The sequence below is a fragment of the Amphiprion ocellaris genome, chromosome 16 (genome assembly GCF_022539595.1).
Source record: "Amphiprion ocellaris isolate individual 3 ecotype Okinawa chromosome 16, ASM2253959v1, whole genome shotgun sequence".
NCBI classification, from domain to species: Eukaryota; Metazoa; Chordata; class Actinopteri; family Pomacentridae; genus Amphiprion; species Amphiprion ocellaris.
The window spans coordinates 8,153,591-8,164,725 of NC_072781.1; positions in this window are offsets into that span (position 1 = coordinate 8,153,591).

Genomic DNA, 11,135 nt, shown 5'->3' on the forward strand with positions numbered 1-11,135 from the left:
AACTTATGTTGTCTTTATTTTACTCATAGTCATTTGTGTTCTGAATAAAACATCTGCGTGTCATCTCATAAGCAGAATACTTCCATAGTGGCATTATTACACCGGCAAAAACGATTGAATCGAGCTTTCCCTCACCGGCCGCCACAGCAGACCACCATGAAGAAGCGAGAGGCAGTTAGCATGTAAAAAGACCATATGTTTGAGCCTGAGTGTGGGCACAGAGAAATGATACGCCTGTGGTTCTGCCTGGGCTCATGTTAGCCTGTTGGAGGCAGAGTATGACTTTGTTCAAACTGTAGTATACACTGTATACGTGTATGTGTGTGTGTGATTGCGAGTGCGATGGTCCACACGTGTGGGTGTGTGTACTTTTTCCACAGGCTGTCACTCGCGCTGCTGCTGCTGCTAAATCTTTAGTAACTTACAGTGCCTGTGCGAGAGTGTGTGTGTCTCTGTGTGTGTTTAAGCTTTTGTTTAATTTCTACTTCCTGTTTTATTCTTGGCCTAATCCAAACGCAACACAGCTGTGCAGTCAGCCAGAGAAAGAGGGCTTGGGGGATGGGTTGCCAGGTCCTGGTGAGTGCAGCCATGCTCTACAACTGCTACCAACAGATGGAAGGGAAATGGGGTTACCAGCTTGGGCTTATCTTCTCTTTGTAGGCCAGACTGACCCCCACGCATGCTCCCCCACCCCCTCATTTGGTCATAATACTATGCTTAAATCTCAGTATTTTGTTGTTAGCTCTTTTTTTTCCCCTTTTCAAGGGAGTTTGATGCGTAGACTACAAAGGGCCATACATGCCCAGAAAAAAAGCCAAAATCAAAAATTATGGAAAAGTCAAAGATGTTCAGTATGTTAACATGTTCAAAACTTAATGATCCAATGTCATATTTTTGACTTTGTTAGTTAGAACTTAAGGCCCGAGGGTTGTAATAAGAGGCAGGTTTGACATAGCCAGGCTTTCTTGGTGTAAACTGGCTCAACAAAACCTAAAACCATAGGACAAACAAATATAATTGGTATAATGATGGTAATTATCAACTTTTTCATCAGGCTCTGTCAACGCTTCCATAAAAAGGGGTATTTGACGTGTCTTGTGACTCAAAATGGACCGATCATGTGCCCCCTACTTCAGTCAAGAGAAACAGGTTGTTATGGTGGAGAGCTATGAGGAATATACAAATATGTAAAAAGTGCGGTGATTGCACATGATGCAAGAGAGGAAATGCTGATAGAAAACTGCTAATCAGTAAGTTAATGTATGTATTTTACCACTCAGTGCACTTAACGCCTGCTGCTTACTTCTAATGAGACGGCTGTGCATTAGAGCTCTGAAATTTAAACGTCATACATTTAAACATGATGCTCACAAAGTGCATTTAGGTCAGACACTGTCTCACGATGAAGGATACAAGGGAAGCGCTTCAGTTTCTTGCCAAATCACAGTGAAATTAATGGTATTGTTTGAATATACAGAGTTACCATGGAGATCTAGCTGGTTAAAAGTGAGCCACGTCTCTGGTTTTAGGCTAAACATACCCCGCTAACCCATTAACCTTTTTAAATAGTACACTCTCTGGTCACATCTGTTGGAACATTGCATGTGGCTTTGCCAAATATTGGGCTAGTTGTCAAATTGATGATGGTGAGCTGGCAGCTAACTAGTGCCAGACAGCCACAAAGACTGCACAGTCTAAAATAAACAAAAAAGACTTAAATACTTTCTAAAAAAAAAAGAGGTACATTACATTTGAAGTCTAACAGGACTCCCAGACAGTATTGTTGACAACTCTGTTCTGTTATTGTAGCTCTGTTGGTACATTTTAAAGAAAGAAAAATGGTACAATTACTTTTTAAATTAAAAAAAAAAGCATTGTATAGTCAGTCACAATAGCTCCTGAGGGGTGTACTATAAACAGATTATTGGGTCAGCGAGGTGTGTTGAGCCTAAAGCCTAAGTTTTCACTGTCACTAAGTTGGCTTTCTTTTAAATTGGCTAGATCACCATGGTAACTGATGCTGCACAGCTAACCTGCTGCAAAGGAGGTTATGTTCAGTTTGGGATTTAAATCGACTCTGAGAAGCCCTTTCACTAAATCTTTTACTGATGATATTCTGAGTAATGCAGATTCTCAGCTCAGGGAATAAATTATATCTGCAAACTTTTGAACTGTACATCAGCGTAATCCCACCGACGGAATCCATGCAGTCACAGCAGGCGAATTGCCATGGGAACCTCCATGCATTCAGTTGGTGATGCAGAAAATGCATAATTATGTTTTAAGCTTGGTCTTGATGTGCTGCCAAGTTCATTTTACATTGCTGGTACTGCAGCTAATGGAGCACAAATGTGAAAATTGACTGGTCGAATTTATCACAGAATATTGAGTCAGTAACATCAGTTTCATTTTGATTTGATGAAAGGGATTTCCACGTATCCTTCATTATAGGACAGTGTCAGACCTAAACAAATTTCTTGGGTATCATGTTAAAATGTATGACGTTAACAACTCTAATGTGCAGCAGGCATTGGAAGTCCCTGAGTGGTAAAATAAACATATTAGCTGACACAATCAACAATTTTCTACCATCATTTTTGCTCATTTGTAGGAACTGTAATTTTTTCCATAACAATTTTTTATATTCCTCGTTGCTTTCCATTATAACAACTCTTAATTGAAACAGTCAGCACACATTGGCCTATTTTGAAGGGGAGTCACATTAAGCATCAACCACATCTCACAGACCCTGATGAAGAAACCTTGGCTAAAAAACGAGAGCTGATAACCAACATCTTGACCCCCATATTATCTCTAAATGGGGTTTTAGGTAGCCAAATTTCTTTGTACACCTCTCTGGAGATGCTTATTTTCCTCTCAGGTGTTCTGCTTACTGCTCCATATTTAGTTTTTTACCCACTGCACACAGTTTAGTTCGTTAAAATGGTTACAGAAGGGGAAAATAAAATGTTCTAATTAGCTAAAAGTAACTTGGCAAACACCTTAGCTTGTTAGCTTAGCTCATTCAGTGTAAATTCAGCAATTATATGGCACAACTCAGCCAACAAACTACATATAATAAACTTGCTAATTGTAATTTAGCAACATTGTCACAAATAAGGCAGTATGTTTTTTTCTCAAAAGACTTAGACTAAGAGGATGTTATTAAAGTAAAACAATTTTTTCCAGATAATATGAAACCTCAATGGATTATATTTCTTGACAGAACGAGTAAAACTTTGTTTGCAGTTGGAGGTGTTCTGTCAACAGCGTTACAGACATTTCCTTTATAATTGCAGTCTAGAAGGAAACATTTGGCTCTTTTTGGGCCACAGTTTGTGCGTTATAAGCTCTGTTAATATATCCATAGGTGCTACAAAGCTACTAAGCTAATGAGCTTGCTAAATTGGCAAAATCATTAGTTTGTTAGTTTAGCTTAGTTTAGTTGCTGAGAGGATGTGTTCCAACAACAACACAACAAACAATGTAATATCAATAAACAGATAGTGCTGCATGGAAGACAAGCAACACATAATGTGTTTGCTAATGTTACCTTGGCTACAGAAAATTTTAATTTAGCAAAATTATCATCTTAGCTCTGTCACAACTAGGACAACATGTTCAGTTTTTTCAAAAGACTTAGATTAAGAGGTTTTGAAAGTAAAACTATTTTTTCCATTAACTGGGGAGGTTTTACTAAGATGGAACCTCGGTGGGTTAAAGATTCAAGCTAACGAGCTTGCTAAGTTGGCAAAATCTTTAGCTTGTTAGGTTATCGCAGTTGCTAACATGACTGTGTTCAAACAGCAAAAAAACAATGTAAAATAAATTAACAGATGGTGCAACACTGAAGACAAGCAACATATAATGATTTTGCTAAACTTGTTGGCTTGGTCACTGACAGATAACGCAGATGGTACAACATAGATCATCTTCCATTTTGGACTCCAGGCCTTTAAGTCTTCTCGACAATCCTAAAATAATGATTCAACATATTAATCCAACTCATAGCTGTTTTACTTTTGACCTGCTATCTCATAACTGACTTACTATCGCATAATACTGACATATTATCTGATATTGACTCTGTTGGAATATTTACTCATCTCAACCTTGGCTCAATATGTCCAGAATACATGAAACATGAATATATGCACTTTCATCATGTCTAAATTTTCAGTTTCTCTTCTTTTTCTTTTGGAAATGGGCTTTTATATTAGACTGACATTGGGCCTAGTGGGGGGAAGTGGACCGACAAATATGGAAATGCAACGAAAATATTATTTCATATCATCTGGGTTTGCTTCTTTTCATGTTATAGCCTAAAATAGCGTATCGTATTGCATCTTTATTCGGCTGGATGTAGAATTTATGACCCACATATTGGGAGGAAAATTCTAATGTACAAAGCAAACATTCCTCCAAATTGTCTACTTCTCCATCTTTGTCTCATCTTGAGAGGTGGTGATGCAGAAAAGAAAAAAAAATCAAACATCTTTTAGAAGAGCTGGAGCTCAAAACATACAAATGAAGCCATACATTGATTTGGATTAATATTTCAGGTGCCGTGTCTGCTGCAGCGCTGTTTGTGTATGTGATGAGGAGGGCAATCAAAAGCAAAGATGTGGACTCTGGAGCTCTTGCTCTACTGAAGTCAGGCCGCTTCATTCTCCTCAGTCTCGTCTGCCTGTGGAGAGCTTAGGCATCTCTCTCTGGTCTCTCTCAACCCAGCACAGCGCATTCATTATTAATCTACCAGAGTCTCTCCCTCCTTCTCAGCTCAGCCAATTACAGCTGGGCCCCTGCGACTGCTGTCTGTCTCATTTGACGCTGCACTGGTTGGCTTTGATGTCTCTATCAACACGAAAGAGCCGGGGACCCAGTCTTAATAGAGCAGAAGGCGATTATGTGACTGCCAGCCTCTGGGGGTGGAACAGTTTTTTTTTTTTTTTAAATATATATGTTTAATTCATACTTTATTTTATTATCAGGAGACTTTGGGCCATGCTTTAGCCAGGGTCTTGCCACTCTCTGCTCTCCTATCACAGCGACATGGTTGTTAATCCTGTTACTCTTTCATTTGGGGAGTCGCACAAGCCTGCGAGCGGAGCAGCCTCGTCTACCCGAAGGCCTCGCACCCCTCCCTCGTGGGCTGCTAGCCTTTCCTTCCTCTGCTCACTTCATGTGGAGAACGCCTTGATTAACCAGCGGCAACCACCGCGCATGCAACACTGATGGTTTGGTATGAGGTCAGGCTGCTTTTGGCTTGTAAATGTTAATGTTTTTAATCAGAGTTCAGAGGTCAGTTTGCTTTGAAATCAACTCAGAAAATGGAAATGTGCCGTTACTTGGCACATTTCCATAAATCCAAACCAACACAAAATTGCCAGTCAAGTCTGAATGGAAGCAAATTGTTCTCCGAATGATAACATGCAGATATCTTTGCTTTTTCCTCCCCGAGACTGCTGCTATAATAGATGCTCAGCTCTCCGGTTGAGTTGGTGTTATTTGTTTGAAGTGGGCTCTTCGCCCTCAGTTGAACTTTTAATAACAATCTTTCCATTACTTCCCTACCTTAGGTCCCACCCGCTATTTGCAGCACTGACCTTTAAAGCAGGAAGTTACTGTTAACACAGCCCCAACAGCTGCAATGACAACCTGCTTTACAGCATTTTTCTCACCAAGCGTAGCGCTCGTGCACATTTTCCTCCCCCGACTCGCTGTACACGCTCCATCTCACACATGCTAATATTTAGATTACGGGGTCTGGGTGCTGTCACTAAAAATTATGACTTCAGTTGACAGCAATGGTATCGAGTTAAACACTGCACTGGCCTCGCCATCTGATGACAACTGCACATTATAAAATGCATTTTCATTCTGCATGATTTTCATTAACTGAAAACAGCGAAGGGAGAGCATTACATAAATCTCTGATATAATTTTCTAAGCATGACTCAAAGCACTGGGGAACCCCACGCAGAAGACACATCTCAAAGCGGGTTTCTTTAAGAAAAGACAACATTGCATACATTTATTAGGGATGGACGCCAATTCCAATACATGCAAATCACCATTGTCCTTTAAATGTAGTGTCGACATTATTGCAAACACTTGTCTCCCTGCTGTTTTGTGTATTATATTTTTATTATCTTAGGATAAAAAAAACATTAACAATTACATGGGATGCCTTTTCTGCATAATTTAACGTATACACAGTGGGAACAGGAATGGCAATGCTTTATTTTTTTTTTTTTTTTTTTTTTTTTTTTTTTTTTTTTTTTTTTTTTTTTTTTTTTTTTTTTTTTTTTTTTTTTTTTTTTTTTTTTTTTTTTTTTTTTGTCTGCATTTGTTCTCATTGTTTAACTCCACAAAAGGGGAGTCAACATTTTATGAGATTGATGCATATTTTAGTCTTGCAGCCAAATATTTTAATATTTAGTGCATGTGTGTGACCATCACCGGCCCTCCCTGAAAGCTAAGCAGATATTCTTTATTAGAATTCCCTATTATGAGCCAGGGAGGGCAGTGCTACACCTCAGTGATGTGTGGGGGAAACAAAGACTGGACAGGACGAACAGGACGAACAGGATGAACAGGGATAGAAAATAACAGGCGTTGCTATTGCAATTAAAGATTGTAAGGTGGTGTGTTATGCCCAACTACTAATTGCCCATCAATAAAAAAAAATAAATAAATAAATAAAAATTTGAAAAAAGAAAAGAAAACCAAACCAACACAAAAGAAAAAGAGATTCAATAATAAATGAACAAATGGTACTGAGCACCATAATTGTGGGTGTCTTGATAGTATAGAATAGAATAGAATAGGCCAGAAAAGGATACTAGTGCGAGAGAGAATGAGTTTAGGGTAGAGACTGGAGAAATTCTCAGCACATTCTGGCGGGACCCATCAATCGCTGAAATGGGACTCGGCAGTAGCTGGCAAGACCTGATCAAACATGCAAGTGTGAAGAACCCCGAAGCCCAGAACAGCAGTCACGGCAAGGCAGGGCCAAGTCAACAGGGCATCCCTCCCCCCGGGCCGTAGGAGCCACAGGGCGGCACCCCCAGAGAGCCACCGGGGCCACCGTGAACGACGCGAACCCGGAGAACAAGAGGGAGCAGCTACTGACACCCCCTGCGCGCCCAGACCGACCCAGGCGGCCCGGGGCACGAGGACCCACCCGCCACCCAAACCCTAACCCCGCCCACCCCAGTCCCCACCAAACCCCCCACCCCACCACCCGACCCGCCCACCCCCACCCCCTCTCCCTCCCCCGAGGGGGCCAACGGCCCCACACAGCCAGGAAGCCAGACACAGGGGCCGAGCGGCCCACCGAAGGGATGGCAACCAGCCCATCACAAGGCAGGCCGCCACCGGGAGCCGGCCAGAGGAAATCGGAGCCGGGACCCGATGTGAGTCCAGAGGGTAAAAATGGACAGTGTGGTGGGGCCCGGCGACGCCGACAGGGAGGCACCCCGCATACCCCCCGCACCAGGCCCCAGGTGAGCGCAGTACTCCCAGGGCCCCCATCCCCCGCAATGCGCCCTGACAACCCACCAGGACAGAGCCACCACATGCCACCAGCCCGCAGTACAGCCACAGCGCCCACCAGGACGGCCAATCCAGCCCCCGCAGCCCACCAAGAGCCATCGCACCTGCCCGGACCCGTCGGGCACGCAGGAGAACCCCCCCCCCGACCACAGCCCCCAGGTCCCGGGGACCCCCCAGCCACAGCAACACGGATGATGGTCCACCCCCGCCACACCATAGCTATAAGGGGGCCGGGTCCCACCAGTGAGGCCATATTAGTGAGATCCCCCCATTACTCCCTGTTAATATGTCTCCCGATCCCAGACTGGAGACATTATCCCTGCACCGTGATAGTGTAACCCTGAGTGTCATGTGGTGCATTAAAAGTGGGGAGGCTGGGCGAGGCGTCCAGGGGGCGGGCCAGAGGACCACAGAGGATGGCTACTCTGCAGCCTACCCTGGCCCAAGTTCCCCGAGCCGTCCCAGACCTACCCCCAAGGTGTGAGTGTATGTGGTGCATTAAAAAGAAATTAGAGAGCAGGGGAGGCAAGCAAGAGGGTGATGGGGAAGAGACAAGGCCGTAGAGCCCTGCCATCCGCCCCACCACAGAGCCCATCATTCCTGCCCCCACCTGCTCTCGGGGCCCTAGCTGTTGTGTCCCTATATGTGCCTAAGACTAACTATATACAGTGACGTGTGGAGTGTGTGAAGTGCACAGTAAGAGGCAGTCTGGTGTGGATCCGGCCCATGAGGAGAGAGCAGCGGGGGAGACAGGTAGTAAGACCACCGGTACTGATGCAGAGGGCCCCCAGAGCCCAGAGGCAAGAGGCCAAGGTGAGCCCACACGAACCCGACCGGCCCGGCCAGCACCGAAACCCCCAGAAGTCGCAGCGCTAGAGCAGCGCCCCGGTAGGCGCCACAGCCCCACCACGGGCCAGCCGCATGCAGCACCCCGCCCCGGAGGGAGGACCAGGCCGCACCACTAGGAAGCAAGGGCCATGAGCCTCCACGCCCACCCCGGAGCCGGCACGTCCAGGATGCAGGGCGCCCACTCCGCAGCACCACCGAGACCCCACCCACCCCACTACTCCCCAGGACAGCACCGGGCCCGGACAGAAGCCCCCAGCCAGCAGAAATTTATCTCCAGTGGCGGCACACAGGCAAGTACCAAGGCCTGTGCCCGGATGAGCCAGAGCCACCCCCCCAGAGAGACCACCCGGCCCCCATGCCAGACCCCCAGGCAGCGGAGGGCCCCCAGCCCCCCCAGGGGAGGGAGAGGGACGAGGACGAGCGGCCAGGCAGGAGAGGAGGGAGGAGGAGGGAAGCAGAGCAGGAAAGGACAGGGGAGCGACCGGAGGGCCGACCCACCCCAAACCCCAGGGCCAGCCAGGGCGCCCCAGAAGAGACCAGCCGCCGCCACCCCCAAGGCCCCAGGAGAGCGCACAAACCCAGCAGACCCAGGACTCAAAGGGAGAGACACCGGGGACACCCACCCCCAGGCAGAGGGGCCCGAGCCACGCAGGCCCCGCAGAGCCAGAGAGCAACCCCAAGAGCAATAGGGAAGGGACACCACCAGTGTATGCACACAGCCTTGAAGTCCATGGTGCCATCCTACTTAAAAAGGTAGAGGGTTAATAAGCTGAAATAAAGCAGAGAGAAGTCAGACCATACACACAGACAGAATAATAATTACAATTTTATGAGGGAAATGGCATACGCCCACATACAAGCGGAGGCTATAGATTAATATTTATTGATTTAATAAATGGAGACCATTTTTCTTTGAAGGAGTCCAAATGGTTTTTTCTGATAGCAGATATTCTCTCTAGTGAAATGTGTTCTGTGAGGAGGTTCAGCCAATGGGTGATGTTGAGGGCTTTCTTATCTTTCCAGTTAACTAAAATTGTCTTTTTGGCAATGGCGATAGCTGCAAGTGTGGGTTGGATATGAATGTCTGGAAGGGCTGTTTGCGTTAGATCACCAATTAGGCAAACGTTCGGGGAATGTGGAATCCCGCAGTCCAAAATATTGGAGAGTTTCTGCGTGATTGTTACCCAGAATTGATAGACGGGTGTACAAAGCCACAGAGCGTGAAAGTAAGTGTCAGTCATGTTTTGGGTGCATTGCGTACATGTGTCTGAGCGTGAGAAGCCCATTTTATACAGTTTATATTGCGTTATATGCGTTCTGTGAAGCACCTTAAATTGGATCAATTGTAAGTTGGTGTTTTTAGTCATTTTAAATGTGTTTTCACAGATTTGGGTCCAAAAATCAGAGTCAAAAGATTTGGATACGTCTTTTTCCCATTTTTGAGTTGGTAGGTGTATAGAGTGTGTCTTTGAGAGTAAACCATAAATTTTTGAGAGATTCTTCTTATTTCTTGGAGAGAGTTTCACAATGTAGTTGACAAATTCAGGTGGCTGTAAATCCGTTGGCTGTAAAGTAGTCTGAAGCGATGGAATTCTACTTGTAATAGTCTTCTTTACCTGTAGGTACTGAAGAAAATTTCCATTTCTTATTTCAAATGTTTGGAATAAGTTTATATATGTCCTAAATGTGTTAACATCCAGAAGGTGATGGAGGTGAGTGACTCCTCTCTCTGCCCATGTGCTGAAATAAAGAGCTATTTTGTTGTTTGCAAAATCAGGGTTGTGCCAGATTGGGGAGAGTATACTGGGTTTTAATTGGGAGCCTGTGGTTTCCAGTGCTTTCCACCAAGCAGACAAGGTGGAAGCGATCATAGGGTTCTTGAAGCAGGAGTGATGTTTAAGGGCAGAAGTGATAAAGGGAAGGTCAGAGATTTTGATCTGGTTACAATCTAACTGTTCTAGTTCCAGCCAGGAGTTATATTCTTCATGAGGATGTATCCATTTGGTGAGATATTGTATTTGGTTGGATAAATAATAATACATGAAGTTGGGAGCCTCCAGTCCCCCTTCGGATTTATTCTTCTGGAGGGTAGTCAAACTGATTTTAGCCTTTTTATTCTTTGAGTAGAATTTACCAATAGCGGAGTCTAATGATTGGAACCACTTTGATGTGGGTTTAAATGGAATCATGGAGAAAAGATAGTTGATTTTAGGTAATATTTTCATTTTGACTGTAGCTATTCGTCCCAAAAGGGAGATGGGGAGGTTGTTCCAACGCCTCAGATCATCACAGACTTTGTCCAAAAGTGGAGTGAAGTTCAGGTGAACTAATTCTGAGAGTTTGGAGGAAATATTTATGCCCAGATATCTGATGTTGCCAGTAGGAAAAGAATAATGCGAGTTTTGGGCTGCGGGCTTCCACGAGTTTTCTGTTAAAGGTAATATAATTGATTTTGACCAGTTGATGGAGTAGTCTGAAAGACGCGAGAAGGTTGTGATGAGGTTAAATACTTCCTTTACTGAAGTTTTGGGTTCTTGTAGATAAAGTAAAATGTCATCTGCGTATAGGTTAATTTTATGTTCAGACTCCAGAGCACAGATACCTTTGATATCGGTGTTCTGACGTACAGCTGTTGCTAATGGTTCGATAAAGATCGCAAACAATAAGGGAGAGAGTGGGCATCCCTGTCTCGTTCCCCTTTGCAGACTGAAGCTTTGTGAAGTGATCCC